The following is an 18,652-nucleotide window of genomic DNA, read 5'->3' on the forward strand; positions in this document are numbered from 1 at the left end:
AGTCCTGGACTGGCTAATCGTTGGATAATTGGAAGCATGAGTGTAGCAATTATAATGTTTTCGGGACTGCTACCTGGTATCGGGGAGCAGAGATATCAGTACCAAGTTAGTGCATATAGGAATTGTTGCTTTAACTTTATTATTATTAAACAGCACTATATTTCCTAGTAAAATCCTCATGACTTTACAGTAAGACAAATTTTCGAACGTTGGTTATGGAAACATCATGTACATACCACCGGATTCCCTAGATCGACATTCAGCAAAATTCTTTTAATAATGATGCGGGAGTAAAAATATAAATATCTGGAAGCTTACATCAACAAAGAATTAATATGGACGGTAAAAGCGCAAATAGTTAGGAAGCTTCAAGCCTTTGAATTTTAGATATACCGGAGAATGTTGAGAATGGACTGCCAGGGTCACCAATGAGGAAGTGCTGAGAAGGATGGGTCGAGACAAAAAATTGTTGAGAACAATAAAAGTACGCAGGACTGCATACCTGGAACACATACTAAGGAATATAAAGTCTTCTGCAGGCCATCATGCAGGGTAGAGTCGATGGCAAAAAGGTAGAAAGAGGAAGTCATGGCTGCGAAATATTCGTGACTGGACAAAGATGACTGTAGACGAATTATTCCACGTTGGAAAAGACAGAGATACTTTTAGAAATGTGGTCGCCAACCTCCGTTAATGGGGACGGCATAGGAAGAAAAATAGTGATTCGCTAAACAAAAAAAAACAGAGATGAAGATAGGCGCCAAGAAACTCTGTGTTATAAAACAGTTGAATAAAATACAGATTCTCGATTCAAATATTCAAAAATTTAATGAACAGCTTACTAAAATAGAAATAACGTCTATTTAAAATGCAATTCATTAATGGCTCAAGGTACAAAGCAGTCCTAGCATCTGCTAATGATATTGATCTTATAAGAAACTCTTTCCGCAAACGACATCTTCAACAAAGTGAAGAGAGCACGAAAAATGTTTTACTTAAAATCAACAAAATAAAAACCAAATACAAGCGAATCAACAGAAGAAAGCAATTCAATACAGAGCATAATTCACTTAAGACCTATTTTAATACATGAATGCGAATCATGGACAACGACTAAAACAAATAAGGAAGAACTCCGAATATTTGAAAGAAAAATAATAAGAAAACTTTTTTAACCTCATTATCATATTGCTACAAATCCGTGTAGAATAAGAACACATACTAAATAAAGAAAGCTCTTATAAATATATTGTTTAGGAAAATAAATCGCTTAAGGTAGATCGGACACATGCATAGACGCCAAGATGTCAAACTTGGTTAAAAAACGTAAACTAATTTTTGAAACCAAATTCAGTATTTTGCTTTAATCTGTGCCTTCTAAGAATTGCAAGGAAAAACAGACGTTGATAAAACTGTTATTAGAGACATGGGGAATCTAAAAATTGCATTGAACAACATATCTCCTTAACTAAGCAAAAATCCTTAACGAATTGGTTTCTAGTACTCGTACAGAGTATATCGAAATAAAAGGAAAAAGACAGTTAAGCAAGAAGAAAAGTGCAAGCATTTACGTTTTAAGGGTGAAAGGATGTGCGCCCCATTTTTAGCTGTCAAGCTTGCGGAGCATACTATTTCTGGTCCTTAGTTTGCCTTTTAGTTTTAAACAAGATTCTGTGATTGACAACGTGCGATATAAACTATCTACAAGGTATTTATAGGAAATTCAGACTTCAAGGATTTCATCACACTATTGGATGTTCAGTTTTGTGAAAGCGCCTGTGTTGGGAAAATTGAAGGAGCGTTCCTAAGATTTTCGGGGTTTGGCTTAAAATTAAATCGTAGTTCATTTTTATTATATTTAAGGCATCTATTAGATTTTTTTCCACTCCAGCAACAAAAGTTTTTGGTTGTGCAATGTATGGTCTACATGAAAATCCTAGTATCTACTGGTATCTGTTGATCATTTGTGTAAATGTAATACAGTGTAGGTGCCATTACGCTACCCCAAGCGAGACCGTTTGTCTGCGTTCTCCATATTACCATTGAATGATACGAAAAATCTTCTGTTCTGTAGATATACGCAGATAAAACGATGTTTACAGTTTGTCATACAGTTTTTGGAGAAATGTCCTCTAATTTAATGTGTCGTAGGCGGCATTTAGATTGACAAATACCACCCCTGATACCTGATATCTTTCGTACCCGTTGTTGCTTTTTGCAACAACGGGTACGTTATTACGTACGATATAAGTATTACGAATAAAAATAAATAAGCAAGAAGAATATAAGTGAACCATATTTAAAATAAGTGACAGAAAAAAGAATATTATATATACATTTACTTCTAAATTAAAAATAAAATACTCGTATGTCTGATAACGAAAGATACAAAATTTACAAGCGACAAAGTATTTTTTAAAACAACCGAACATATTATATGTAATAATTGTAATAGATATGTTGGCTATAATCAAATTACCATAAAGCCACCGAAATATTTTATCTGAGTAATGACTCACTACTGATTGCTACGTTACGTTATACGATACATTTATAGTTAAAGCGAAATTAGGTGTTATGCCTACTTATTATTTTAGTATCTGTTACAAATTACATACTAAAGTATTATAGTAAGATATTGAATTCCCTACATTTAAAAATTGAAATATTGAAATTAGACAGTAAAAAATTATAATTTTAAGATTGATTTACAAATTATTATAATTTAAATTTTACTACTTTATGAAACAAATATTGTACATCATAAAACGTAGCAATCGAAACATCGGAACGTACATTTATATAATAAATTTTTCAGTGTCAATGCATTAAAAAAATACTAATACATAAAAATTGCCCTTTCCAAGCTTATAACAGACACTAACTTAAGTTTAAAAATAATTAAAGCAAGTAATATAAATTACCACCATAAAATATGTAACTACATTAACCAAGTATTTGTGAAATTTCGGGATGAATAAATTGATTGATATTTAAATAAATTTCAAGTTCCAAAACGTACCTGCTGTAAAATTTAAAAATCTACGACTAATCAAATTATTGGCAACATCGGAGGAGTTTAGTTGTGTACGGGGAAGAATACATATGGATCCCAAAAGTGTTTTACCCTATTACGGAGTTCATTTAATCCTACGTGTTGGTCGGAGTCTACATAAAGCGCTACCCAGATAATAATATACACGGTGTATATTCTCCTGGAGTTAGTATAATACCGTTTTAGTACGGGGCCCACATTAACCGCTAGATCTATATATATATATATATAATATATATATATATATATATATATATATATATATATATATATATATATATATATATATATATATATTGTTTTTTCTTTCTAGTTCAACTTTGTAAGATATTTTGTCTTTTTTAGCAGCTCTTGATAATAATTGTAAACACGATTAAAAGCTCGAGATAAAAAATAGTTAACCAATATTAACCAATTGACTGCAACCCATCCAAAACAGTTATGACAAAAACAGTGAATCAAATAGGTTACATAATTATTGCAAAAGTGGATAATACGACAAAACAAACTAAAATTTAATTTAAACGAATAGAAACAACACAATAGTTCAAAAATAATCTTGTTAAAAACAATTTGAGCCGCTTGTATGCGTCGTATAAAGATGTAAAATGGAATACATAGATATTTATTTTATGTAAAATGTAAAATAAAAAGTGTCAACACCGCAACTGCCAAATAAGTGTTACCACTTTATTCAAAAGTATCAGCTTCGTTCGATTACAGTTACAGTGTGTTCTGAACAAATGTTCTTCATAAAAACGCTTTAAAATGCATTTATACAAATTAAATGAAACATATTATTATGTATTTCTTTAAGTTAACATTAATAGAAATCCTTAAATATTATTTCTACGCGTATATAATAAAATATGTCTAGTGGCTGTAATGCCAGTGTAGTCGGCAAAGTGATTCTAAAAAAGTACACACCTACCACCTAAATATTTGTTAGTTTCATGTGACCTCACGGGTTATGACGCGGATGACGTGCAACGGTAAGTAAATTAAATAAAGTATATATATATATATATATATATATATATATATATATCCTTTCTCCTTTGTTTTTTGTTGCTATTCTTTTTTGTAACCTTTTAAATTTAAACCTAAATTTACCAATACCAGGAACATGATCTGACTATAGGTCAGATGGATAACGTCAGTTAGAAACAGCTTTATTTTTTGATATTTTTGATTACGCAATTTATTAAGTAAATGCGTATCCTTTTTATAAGGAAGGTAATTGAACACAATGATTATCTAACAGTCTAAATCAGAATAAGTCGGCTGCCTATTTCTTGAGTTTGATAAGACAACTTTTAAAAGCGCCTTTTGTTAGAACTTTCTAACAACCTTCTAATTAAATTGCAATGCTCGACATGTTTTTTATGTGAAAATCAGCAATTTTAAATAAGTACCGCAATTCGCCATTTACTTTCACACTTAGTGGAGTAATACTCGCTATATTGGTTGTAGTACTAATAATACACTTGTAGGCATAATTAATATTATTTTATTCATAAAAATGGTGCTTTGTGGATAATTTTGGATTTCACAAATTAGAATATAATACATCATGAGACCTCCCATGTTTTAGACATTAAACTAATTTTTCGCAAATTGGTTTTGCCACAGATTCACATTCTCTTAGTGAAATGAAATGGTTCTTGTGGGAATAGCCATCCAAAAGGCCAGCTACACATTCTCTCTGTTTCATGTCCCAGCTCCAAAGTAACGGCATTAAATAATTACGGAAATGAAATCGGTCATATTCAGCAGTCCTATAGCAATCTATAAAAAAAAATTTAAATTTTACGTACCTACTTAATATGTATAATATTTTAAAAACCGAAATACAGTATTTGCCAAAATAAACAGTACAGAAAGTGAATATGTTTTATTGTAGAAATCCTCAATTTAGAAGAGTGATTTCATAGTTTTTACGCCGAATATCCTCAAATTTAAATGTACACAGCGGCTCTCGAAAACTACCCGTTTTCCCAATTGCAATTTGCGTTTCCTCATAAGAAATTACAGAATATATAAAGTAGTATATTTATTTGTGCTTCTCTATAGTAGACTTGACCAGAAGTTGTCGTACAGTGTAGCCAATTCTTGTTCACAAGTAGTAATTATGGTCATACAAAAACCTGTATTCTTCCACGCAGCGATTATTACCGTCATAAAAATACCAAAAAACATGATTTTTTCAATAGTAAAAATTAAGCACAAAATTGTAATGAAATAAATTTTATTTATATGTTCCGTTTCGTTACATATTTAAATTTATAAAATAAAAATCGATATTTTAAAACATTGTTTTTCAATCGTTTGGCAACGTTGAAATTAGCGAGGAAACCCGATTTAGAATCCCGACCCAGACATAGCTGTAAAACTAGTTTTTATTATTTTTTCGCCGAAGAAATGTCCATCAAGACATAACCGATGGTTTATTTACATTGGCGTTTCTAAGGGTAGTGCATGTGTTGCATTTTGTGAGTATATTTTATGTGCTAAGTTTGTAAACTTATTGTTGTCAATACTGTATTGTAGTATTGATAAAACGTGTTATTAATAACAAGAGTGTTACAGTTTGTCGTTTTATAGTAAATTTTTAGTTATATATAATAAAAAGCCGCAAAAGAGACGGAAAATGTTAATGTCCGAAGAGAAGGTAATGATACGAAACGTTTATGAAGGAATTGTCGGCAGAAAAATGGCATTAAATGTTAGCCAAGCGGTCGACATTTGTAGCAGTTTAACAAAAGTATCCATTAGCTGTATTTATTGTGTACTTAAAAATACATCGGAAAATAAAAAACGAGAAAAAGGTAAAACTAGAGGTAGGAAAAGCATTGTTTTGAATGACGAGACAAGGAATATTATACGTCGAAAAATTCATTCATTTTATTTTCGGAGTGAAATTCCAACACTGAAAAATATTTCTCAAGAGCTCGAAAACGATCAGGACCATGCGCGAAATGAACTTTCGATATGTAAAACGCAACAGAAAAAGTATGCTTTTAGAAAAAAATGAAATTATTCTGTGGAGAAGAAAATATTTAGAAGAAATACGAAAAATTCGCAGCACTAGACGCAAAATATATTATTTGGATGAAACCTGGATTAACGAAGGTTATACAGTTGGAAAAGTTTGGCAAGATTTAAATGTCAAAAGTAAACGCGAAGCATTTATAGAAGGCTGGTCTACAGGATTAAAAGCTCCATCAGGAAAGGGACGGCGTTTAATCATCACCCATATAGGAAGTGATACAGGCGTCCTTGATGATGGTTTGCTTCAATTTGAGTCGAAAAGAAACAGGTGATTATTATGAAGAAATGATTTCCGAAGTATTTGAGTGCTGGTTTAAGAGAATCTTACCAAAATTGAAATCCGGGTCTGTGGTTATTATGGACAATGCGCCATATCATAGCCGCTGACTAGAACAATTACCGACGACGGCATGGCGGAAAGGGAGAATTCAAGAATGGCTTACAGAAAAGGGGACTGCATACGAAGAATCAATGCTCAAAATTCAGCTACTTGACATTGCACGGTTAAGGAAAAGTGAATATCTTAAATATGCTGTGGATGAAACTGCAAAAGATTATGGTGTCAAAGTTCTGCGTCTACCACCTTATCATTGCGAACTTAATCCCATTGAACTTATCTGGGCGCAAGTGAAAGGAGAAGTAGAACGCAATAACAAAACGTTCAAATTAAACGAAGTTAAGGAACTTTTAATTCAAGCAATCCTCCGTGTAACTCCACAGAAATGGGCTAAATGTATGGGCTACATAATTAAAGAAGAACATCGTATGTGGGAACTTGACACTCATGTCGAAGTTTTACTAGAGCATATTATAATTACATCAGGTGAAGATAATAACAGCGATAGCAGCACTGCACCTCCGATTTAGACAGCGAATAATATTTTCTAATAGTTTAGTAGGAACATCAGCATAAAAAAACCAAAAACAAAAAAAAAAATGAGAAGAACATAGTAAGTGTGTATAGTGTTTGTTTTTAAATAGAATAGTACAATGTTTTGTTACATCAAAAATTATTTTTATTTTGTTTTTATAGAATTTTATTTTGTTTTATGGGATTTTATTTTGTTTTGTTTTATGCTGTTTAAGTGTTTTGTTCATTTTATTTAATGGGACAATATGGCTCTTGGCGAACACCCATTTAAATAAAAAGTAACGCGCCACAAGACATACCTTTGGGGTGGTGTGGAAACTGTCTTAAAATTTGTTTTAAAAAAATTTCATTGTGTAACTCTTTAAGGACGGGTCACGTCAAAAGACGTTTTAGCGTAACTTCCGCGACAGCCGGGTGGCATCAGTAAGCTTTCTGCAAAATTACTTGTTTTTTATAGCTTTTTGTTTGTGGCATTCTGTATTTTTAGGAGACTGTAGGAAATTAGACACAAAATATTTATTTATAGGTTTAATGTACTGATGTTTCGATCTCTATATAAAGAGATCGTTTTCAAATATACAAGTGATAGTAATATTTATTTGTCTATGGCTTTTTGCTTGCCGTTCTGTATATTTAGAAATAATGTTAGGAATAAGTAACAATATATTTAATTGAAATGTTTAATTTCAATCGTTTTCGAATATACAAATTATAGTAATATTCATTTTTCTGTGGCTTTTTGCTTGTGGCATTCCATATTTTTATGGGGAATGTTGGAAATAAGCCACAATACACCTATTTACATGTTTATTTTACTGACGTTTCGATCTCTATTCCAGAGACCGTTTTTAAAGTTAAGAAAAAAAAAGAAAATAAATAATATGAGAATATATAAATATATAATAATAAACAAATAAAATAAATATAACTATAATTTATATCTTTGAAAACGGTCTTTAGATATAGAGATGGAAACTTCAGTAAAAACCTGCAGATAAATATATTGTGGCCTATTTTGAACAATAATATTTAAACAATATAATATAATTAACGTTGAAATAAAAGTGAGTGTACGTCACTGGATTTTCATACGTCTTTCCCCACTTCTCCGCCTTCAAACGATGAATCACTCTCCCAAATAGTGAAATAAGAGTTTAGTTTATATAATTTTCATGTCCAAAATATGCACCATTGCGGCGCAAACAAACTTCATAACGTTTTTGAAGATTATCCAACATATCTATAAAGATAATTGCTGCAGTTTGTTTTGAAGACTCTAAAGACGCATACTGACTTGAAAATTTATTAGCACACACCGTTTCTGGACCATTTCAAAGAATATTTACGCGCCAATTTGCTCAGTTTGGACGGTATTTGTAAATGTAGCGGTTGTGCCCGTACACTGTGCAGATTGATATTAGAAGTACTGATTGATATTAGTTAAAAATTGTTTAATTTGAAATTTTTTTTAAAAAGAATGAGAAGTCAAACATCATCAGCATTTTTCTCGAAATAAGAAATTCGATGCATGGTAAAGTACTGAAAATAATTTAAAAGTAAAAGAACATGAAGCAAAACAGAAAATGAGCAATCTGTTAGGATCATTTCGAAGAGAAAAGGGTAAAGAAGTCAAAACTATCGAAACAGGAAAAAAGTATAAAATAATGACAAAAATTTGAAACGTGAGATACATCATACAAAAAAAGTTTTTATTAAAATGTGTAGTTTGAACAAAATGTTTAAAGTAAGTACTATTTAAATGGGAATAAGCCACAATTAAGGGTTAAAGTGTAAAGTAAACATAACAAACTAATTTTTGTATTTTGGGAACGATTTCCGAAGTGGAAATTGAAACGTCAATAAACTTACTTTAACCTTTAATTGTGGTTAAATTAACAATATTAACAATACTTATTGTCTAGCGGACAGAATATGAAAGAAGTTATTTTTTATCAATTTAAAAGAAACATAGTAGGCTATGTTTTTGTTAAATGTCATTATTTGTTTAGTAATTTATTGATGCTCAGTGACAGTTTAGTACTAAAATATTTTTGGTATTTCTGAATGTTTCAATTATTGCTTAGATTTAATTTAAAATAGAAATGGAGTTAAGTGTGAAGCAAAGAATCGAAATACTTATGATGATTGGGTATGGAGACAGATCGCGAACTTAGATGGAAGTGTTCGATTTGTTTAATGGTAAATATCCAGAAAGACTTATATCGCGTTCAATAGTGAGTAAGATTGAAAAGAAATTTCGAAAAACTTGTACCATTGAAAATGCACGGAAATCAGGTCGTCCCTCTGCAATGAACCGGCCCTTCTGATACAGCATTAGATGTTTTACTTAGTTTTGAAAAAGATGCGCACTTTTCTGTGCGTAAAGTTAGTCGCGATATCGGTGTTAGCAAAACAACGGTACAGAAACTATTAAAGCTTGAAAAATAGCATCCTTATAAAATCAAACTTGTGCAGGAATTAAACGAAGATGATCCCGATAGAAGAATGCAATTTTGCGAAGCAATGATGGATAACAGCCACCGAGACCCTCTCTTGGTACAAAACATTATTTTTTCTGATGAGAGAGATACTGGGCAAAAGAAAACCCCCACTGGATGCGTGAGCATCATACACAATACTCGCAAAAGGTAAATGTATGGGCTGCAATTGTAAGAAATCGAATCATCGGAGCCTACTTTTTCGAAGGTAATTTAAACGGGGCAACGTACCTTGAGTTTTTGAGGGGGTATCTCGTACCTACTTTACGTAATTTGTTTCCCAGCAGACGTAATCCTGGAGGTTTTAATGAAAGTTTATAGTTTCAACAGGATGGTTTCCACATTATGCTGTAGATGTTAGAAGGTACCTAGATGAAACTTTTCCGAACAGGTGGATTGCTAAACGTGGACCTATTGAATGGCCAGCGAGGTCACCAGATTTCAATCCTTTGGATTATTTTATGTGGGGCCATCTGAAGAATGTTGTGTATCAAACGAAACCAGCAAATATTCAAGAATTACAATAGAGAATTCGGACAGCGATAAACAATATTTCTTAAGACACAATAAACAAGGTTCAACAAGAATTTGTACAACGTTTGGGTTACTGTCAAATACATCAAGGGCTGCAGTTCGAACATTTATAAAGTCATGTATTTCATCATATTCTGTCCGCTAGACAATAAGTATTTTTGATAATATTGTTAATTTAACTACCGCGTTACTTTATGAACACACACAAAACTATTATATTTTTGTCCACCCTGTACCAATTTGAATCAACATGTGATACATTTTTGGAATCAGCTTAGCTAGAGTAACCCGAAAATTGAGACAAAATGGGGGTGTTCCATTTAAAAAAAATGACTGTAACGTGTCATTACTCGAAAGTAATTCACCCTGTATATTAGAATATTATTTTAAAATATGGTAAATTAAAATCAAAAATCGACATGTTTGACGATTATTTCTTAAAATCCCCTGTTTAGCTAAAAAACAATTTGTTCCATACTTTACGGACACAGTGTATATTCCGAAACGCAACGGTATATATCGATTTGTTTACGTATATTTTAAAATAATTTTTGCAATATAACTTTAAAATGAAACTAAGCATTTATAAACGAATTGACTTAAGCTTTCATTACACCTAATGTTTTTTTCGGCTATTTTATTAGTTTATTTGCAATTTACGTTTTAATTAAGCGTTTTATATAAAAATCATAAGAATAACTTTTGTCTTGAAATAACTCACAAATTATTTCAAAAAAGAGGCTTTGAAGTGAAAAAAACAATTTTTTGTAATTTGTTTAAAAATTGTTATACATAAATAGGTTGCCATGGAAAATGTTTGGTAAACTTTTTACCATAGCATATTGTGGTCATAATAATATATATATCGATTAAACCAAGTTTCAGGAAGTGGGCATGAAATATACCTTTTTCGACAAAAGCCACCCGCCTAGCATGCTTAGCAAGAAATGAAACCTAGTATATCTGGGATTAATTATTTTCAAAGCATTATATAAACCAATAATATTTTTAGATATAATTGAATAGGATAATTTGTTTTTTTCATCTTCTTCTTAGCCTTCTGTCGTCCATGTTTGAACATAGGCCGCTCCCAACTCCTTACGTCGGTCTCTATCCTGAGCAACATATTTCAAATTTGTTCCGGCTATTCTTTTAATATCATCAACCCATCTCATCTGTGGTCTTCCTCTTGGTCGTTTACTTTCGTAAGGTCTCCAATGTTGTATTGTAGTATTCTAACGTTGGTCTTTTTGTCTAGCAGTGTTTATAAAAAACCGAAATTTTCGACTTAAGTTGCAACTTTCTAAGCAACAAATTATAACGTTTTGAAAACGCCATTTTGAATAAAATTGAAAGTTTTTATATGACTTATAAGTTTCTTTTGACGTGACAACGTCTTAACTGAGGTTGTGGCTCGGAGTCACTCATGAAAAAGTGTAACGCCCGCTCACGTCTGTTACGATGAGTCACGGAACGAGAGAGAGGCCCGCCGGACCGGCGAATGCCTTGCGTCTCTCTCCCACTCAAACATGATCGGTCCGCTGCGCGCGCAGCACTAGAGAATTAGGTGCGTTGAATCGGTGAAAATCACTCAAATAGAAATTAGTTAAGTTTAAGTTTACATGTACAATGTTTTAGTAAACAAAATATATTTTTATAGTTAAAATTTGTGCAATTCTTATTTTCATTCAATTCCTTGTTCCTATTGTGCAATTTAATAATATTCATATCAATAAATATTCTACCGAGAAAAAGACGTTGTCACGTAAAATCTTCGCCCGTAAAACCGACTTTACAGGCAACCGATTTTTTTTTTCTTTTTTCAAATGCTTTACTTTTTGCTAATAGACGCAAAACGCGAAAATTTACTGTTTTTTGACAAGTCGACTGCACGAAACATATAGATTTTTGTTACAGAGTTCCATACTACTCAAAACAACTGTCGTTTTGTACCCAAAAAAGTACCCAAACAGGGTACTTTTTTTTGCTTCAAAGAAAATCCCTTCTTTATACCTGTATCTACCAACAAAACCCATAACCCCAGTCAGCAATTAATTTTGAATACATTTCTTTTTGCTTTGAAAAGCAGTATGAGCTTTATATCATTCAACCGAGTCAGTTTATATAACATTATAATGCATAAGTGTATCATGTTCTTATTAAAAAATTACTAATGTAAACCAACGTTTGTCATAATGACCCACTTATAACAAAAGTAAACATCTGAATTCAAATTATGTTATGAGTTACTAATTAATTGAAGGGTTTTGATCCCTGGTGCTATACTTTTTTGTTCATCCTCAAGTGATATATATATATATATATATATATATATATATATATATATATATAATATATAATATATATATAAGACGCTGAAGATCAGAGTGGCTTTCGTACTGGTCGTTCTTGTATAGACAATGTGTTCTGCCTAAAACAAACAATAGAAAAGCGTTTGGAACATAATATTGGGACACACATGGTATTTATTGATCTTCAAAAAGCGTATGACAGTATCCCATTAGCCAAGCTATGGCAGGTGCTAGAAGACAAGAATATTCCACCGATTTACATTAATGCTGTAAGGGAGTTGTACGATGATATGACGAGTGTAATAAAGATTGGACAAAAAGTGACAAAGAAGATAAAAGTGACCAAAGGACTTCGCCAAGGCTGCTGCATTGCAGCATTGCACCTACACTCTTTAAGATTTATTTGGAGGGGGTTTTGGATATTTGGAAAAGAAAATGTGAACCTATGGGTGTTAAAATTGGAGACCATACACTGTACAGCTTGCATTTTGCTGATGACCAAGTAATACTTGCAGAAGATCAAGATGATATCCACTACATGTTACGAAAAATAGATGAAGAATATACTAAGTGGGGCTTATCAATTAATCTATCAAAAACAGAGTACGTAGTAGTGGGAGGTGAAGGAAAGCCCTTAGAACTAGGAAGCAAACAAATTCAAAATACTGATAGCTATAAATATCTCGGTGTAAACATTACAAACAATGGTCGGAATACAAAAGAAATAGCTACTAGAATTGGTCAAGGAAATTCAGCAATACGTCAATTGAATAGTATACTTTGGAACAACCACATCACCCGAAACACAAAAATTAGGATATACAAAAGTATCATAGAAAGCATTGCTACATATGGTTCAGAGCTTTGGGTAATAAATAAAAATGACGCATCCAAAATAAAAGCAATGGAAATACTAAACAATACAAAGGAATACTAAAATCAGAGAGCGTATGGGCATAGACATTGACGTCCTGGAAACTATAGAATGCAAAAGGCTGAAATGGTATGGCCATGTAGAAAGGATGAATGATCAACGATGGCTAAAGAGAATGTTACAGTGGATCCCCACCAACTGCAGGAAAAAGGGAAGACCAAGAAGATCGTGGAGACAAGAAGAGTAAAAGGTGCGATGGAAGATAGGGATCTACAAGTAGATGACTGGAACGATCGCAAGCGTTGGAAGCTAGGTTGCGAAAAACGGCGGCAACTGTAATAAACTCGTTATATATATATATATATATATATATATATATATATATATATATATATATATAATATATATATATATAATATATATAATATATATATATATAATATATATAATATATATATATAATATATATATATATATATATATATATATATATATATATATATATATATATATATATAGATCTAGCGGTTAATGTGGGCCCCGTACTAAAACGGTATTATACTAACTCCAGGAGAATATACACCGTGTATATTATTATCTGGGTAGCGCTTTATGTAGACTCCGACCAACATGTAGGATTAAATGAACTCCGTAATAGGGTAAAACACTTTTGGGATCCGTATGTATTCTTCCCCGTACACAACTAAACTCCTCCGATGTTGCCAATAATTTGATTAGTCGTAGATTTTTAAATTTTATAGCAGGTACGTTTTGGAACTTGAAATTTATTTAAATATCAATCAATTTATTCATTCTGAAATTTCACAAATACTTGGTTAATGTAGTTAAATATTTTATGGTGGTAATTTATATTACTTGCTTTAATTATTTTTAAACTTAAGTTAGTGTCTGTTATAAGCTTGGAAAAGGCAATTTTTATGTATTAGTATTTTTTTAATGCATTGACACTGAAAAATTTATTATATAAATGTACGTTCCGATGTTTCGATTGCTACGTTTTATGATGTACAATATTTGTTTCATAAAGTAGTAAAATTTAAATTATAATAATTTGTAAATCAATCTTAAAATTACAATTTTTTACTGTCTAATTTCAATATTTCAATTTTTAAATGTAGGGAATTCAATATCTTACTATAATACTTTAGTATGTAACTTGTAACAGATACTAAAATAATAAGTAGGCATAACACCTAATTTCGCTTTAACTATAAATGTATCGTATAACGTAACGTAGCAATCAATAGTGAATCATTACTCAGATAAAATATTTCGGTGACTTTATGGTAATTTGGTTATAGCCAACATATCTATTACAATTATTACATATAATATGTTCGGTTGTTTTAAAAAATACTTTGTCGCTTGTAAATTTTGTATCTTTCGTTATCAGGCATACGAGTATTTTATTTTTAATTTAGAAGTAAATGTATATATAATATTCTTTTTTCTGTCACTTATTTTAAATATGGTTCACTTATATTCTTCTTGCTTATTTATTTTTATTCGTAATACTTATAACGTACGTAATAACGTACCCGTTGTTGCAAAAAGCAACAACGGGTACGAAAGATATCAGGTATCAGGGGTGGTATTTGTCAATGTAAATGCCGCCTACGACACATTAAATTAGAGGACATTTCTCCAAATACTGTATGACAAACTGTAAACATCGTTTTATCCGCGTATATCTACAGAACAGAAGATTTTTCGTATCATTCAATGGTAATATGGAGAACGCAGACAAACGGTCTCGCTTGGCGTAGCGTAATGGCACCTACACTGTATTACATTTACACAAATGATCAACAGATACCAGTAGATACTAGGATTTTCATGTAGACCATACATTGCACAACCAAAAACTTTTGTTGCTGGAGTGGAGAAAAATCTAATAGATGCCTTAAATATAATAAAAATGAACTACGATTTAATTTTAAGCCAAACCCCGAAAATCTTAGGAACGCTCCTTCAATTTTCCCAACACAGGCGCTTTCACAAAACTGAACATCCAATAGTGTGATGAAATCCTTGAACTCTGAATTTCCTATAAATACCTTGTAGATAGTTTATATCGCACGTTGTCAATCACAGAATCTTGTTTAAAACTAAAAGGCAAACTAAGGACCAGAAATAGTATGCTCCGCAAGCTTGTCAGCTAAAAATGGGGCGCACATCCTTTCACCCTTAAAACGTAAATGCTTGCACTTTTCTTCTTGCTTAACTGTCTTTTTCCTTTTATTCCGATATACTCTGTACGAGTACTAGAAACCAATTCGTTAAGGATTTTTGCTTAGTTGAGGAGATATGTTGTGGAATGCAATTTTTAGATTCCCCATGTCTCTAATAACAGTTTTATCAACGTCTGTTTTTCCTTGCAATTCTTAGAAGGCACAGATTAAAGCAAAATACTGAATTTGGTTTCAAAAATTAGTTTACGTTTTTTAACCAAGTTTGACATCTTGGCGTCTATGCATGTGTCCGATCTACCTTAAGCGATTTATTTTCCTAAACAATATATTTATAAGAGCTTTCTTTATTTAGTATGTGTTCTTATTCTATACGGATTTGTAGCAATATGATAATGAGGTTAAAAAAGTTTTCTTATTATTTTTCTTTCAAATATTCGGAGTTCTTCCTTATTTGTTTTAGTCATTGTCCATAATTCGCATTCATGTATTAAAATAGGTCTTAAGTGAATTATGCTCTGTATTGAATTGCTTTCTTCTGTTGATTCGCTTGTATTTGGTTTTTATTTTGTTGATTTTAAGTAAAACATTTTTCGTGCTCTCTTCACTTTGTTGAAGATGTCGTTTGCGGAGAGAGTTTCTTATAAGATTAATATCATTAGCAGATGCTAGGACTGCTTTGTACCTTGAGCCATTAATGAATTGCATTTTAAATAGACGTTATTTCTATTTTGGTAAGCTCTTCATTAAATTTTTGAATATTTGAATCGAGAATCTGTATTTTATTCAACTGTTTTATAACACAGAGTTTCTTGGCGCCTATCTTCATCTCTGTTTTTTTTTTGTTTAGCGTATCATTATTTTTCTTCCTATGCCGTCCCCATTAACGGAGGTTGGCGACCACATTTCTAAAAGTATCTCTGTCTTTTGCAACGTGGAATAATTCGTCTACAGTCATCTTTGTCCAGTCACGAATATTTCGCAGCCATGACTTCCTCTTTCTACCTATTTCCTTTTTGCCATCGACTCTACCCTGCATGATGGTCTGCAGAAGACTTTATATTCCTTAGTATGTGTTCCAGGTATGCAGTCCTGCGTACTTTTATTGTTCTCAACAATTTTTTGTCTCGACCCATCCTTCTCAGCACTTCCTCATTGGTGACCCTGGCAGTCCATGGAATTCTCAACATTCTCCGGTATATCTAAAATTCAAAGGCTTGAAGCTTCCTAACTATTTGCGCTTTTACCGTCCATATTTCTACTCCGTACAATAGTTGAGACCAGACGTAACATTCAACAAACCTTAGTCTCAGCGCAGTATTAAGATTTTTGTCACAGAACAATTGCTTGAATTTTAAGAACGCTGCCCTTGCCATTTCTATTCGTACCCTGATTTCTTAGTCTGAATCTAATTCTTTGTTGATGTAAGCTCCCAGATATTTATATTTTTACTCCCGCATCATTATTAAAAGAATTTTGCTGAATGTCGATCTAGGGAATCCGGTGGTATGTACATGATGTTTCCATAACCAACGTTCGAAAATTTGTCTTACTGTAAAGTCATGAGGATTTTACTAGGAAATATAGTGCTGTTTAATAATAATAAAGTTCAAGCAACAATTCCTATATGCACTAACTTGGTACTGATATCTCTGCTCCCCGATACCAGGTAGCAGTCCCGAAAACAATATAACTGCTACACTCATGCTTTCAATTATCCAACGATTAGCCAGTCCAGGACTATACGCCTTATTATGGTACTGATATTGCTGCTCTCCCTCGTAAGTAAATATAATATGCAAGAAAGGTTTTGGCAATTTAATAGGATTTTGTATGTTAGAATATTATTTCTCCGAGAAAGTGAATAATATCTATTTGCTATCCGGATTTAATTCATAGATTAAATATTAAATTGCTACAAAATAATGCTATTAGCAGCAAAAAACGGTCTGATAGTAAGTAATGAGAAAACTAAATAAATTTCTTTAACATACAAGAGAGAGGACGTAGGGTAGGGCATAACGTAACAATAAATCCATATAATTTTGAAAGATTGCAGCGTTTTAGGTATCGTAGATAACGCTGTCACATAAGAAATAAAATGGAATATTCAGGTAGCTAACTGATGTAAATATAACCCACATAACACTTTTAAATCCAGAAGTCTAATACAAATCCCTAAAATCCTAAAATCCCTATTGACTTAAATGTGACGAGAACGCTGACAAAACAATGTAAGTAAAACTTAGGTATTAATTAGATCAGGATTACTAGAAAAGCCATCAGAATTATTTTCCAACTTACAAAGGTCCGAATACTAACCAATACCGAACCGGAACTAATGCCAAGGTCTAACAGATATATAAAGATAGCAACGTCATACAAGAGACTAAATCTCAACGCCAAAGTTACGCTGGCTACATCCAAAGGCTTTCTAATAACTGCATTTCCAAGTTAAACTGGGAGAATGCCCCGAGAGAAAAAATGCCCTTAGGACGTCCACGAATCAACAGGGGAGGTAACATATGGTCAGATTTAGGAATAATGGAACTACCTACCGACCCATCATATTTATCAACACATGCCTGTACAACCAACTGCTATCCAACCTACAATCAATACTTATCTGTTGGGAACTATCAAATCCATTACATGTAGTCAAACGAAGTAGGCTTAAAAAAAGTTATCTTAGGAAAGACACTAAAGAAATATTGATACATATTTTTAAAACGTTATTTACGTGGCTAAGTTTTCAATAAGAATGAGGAGACAAAAAGCAGAAAAGCCAATAGAACCTTGTTGCGTTCTGACTATACTATGACGATAACCTTTACAATATAAACAATACTTGAGGCAACTGTTTGTCTCAATTTTGTCATTCAGAATAATTATGTCTGTATTTTTTAATTTGCTAATTTCCATAGATTCTAATTTCCATAGAATCTAAATATATCTTAAGGCCTTTATTTTAAATATACTTTTTTAGTAATGAAAATACGTAGATAGAACCTGGAATATACATTTAACCTTTAATCTCTGGGATAAATCCATCTCCTAAACAATGGCGCCGATATATTTAGTTAAAATTCTGTGCACTTATTTTAACCGTTTATGTCCTTATCATTCATATATGAGTTGTGACCGATATTACAAACTCATTTACTTTTCACAAAGAGACTTCATATTAACTATACTTATTACTATACAAATCTGATTCGAAATATCGTCGAAAAGTAACAGTGTGTAA

The 18,652-nt window shown here is 32.0% G+C and overlaps 1 protein-coding gene and 1 long non-coding RNA gene across 2 annotated transcripts in view; one reads left to right on the forward strand and one right to left on the reverse strand.

The window, feature by feature from the left end:
- Positions 1-18,652, forward strand: part of LOC140440117 (uncharacterized) — a 352,003-nt gene that overhangs the window by 134,991 nt on the left and 198,360 nt on the right. The window lies entirely within an intron of this gene.
- Positions 4,550-18,652, reverse strand: part of LOC140438453 (uncharacterized) — a 30,373-nt gene continuing 16,270 nt past the window's right edge. The window contains exon 2 of the long non-coding RNA XR_011950532.1: positions 4,550-4,843. This is a non-coding gene — a long non-coding RNA (uncharacterized lncRNA). The remainder of the gene's footprint in view (positions 4,844-18,652) is intronic.

This window comes from Diabrotica undecimpunctata, chromosome 4, assembly GCF_040954645.1.
Source record: "Diabrotica undecimpunctata isolate CICGRU chromosome 4, icDiaUnde3, whole genome shotgun sequence".
Taxonomy (NCBI): domain Eukaryota; kingdom Metazoa; phylum Arthropoda; class Insecta; order Coleoptera; family Chrysomelidae; genus Diabrotica; species Diabrotica undecimpunctata.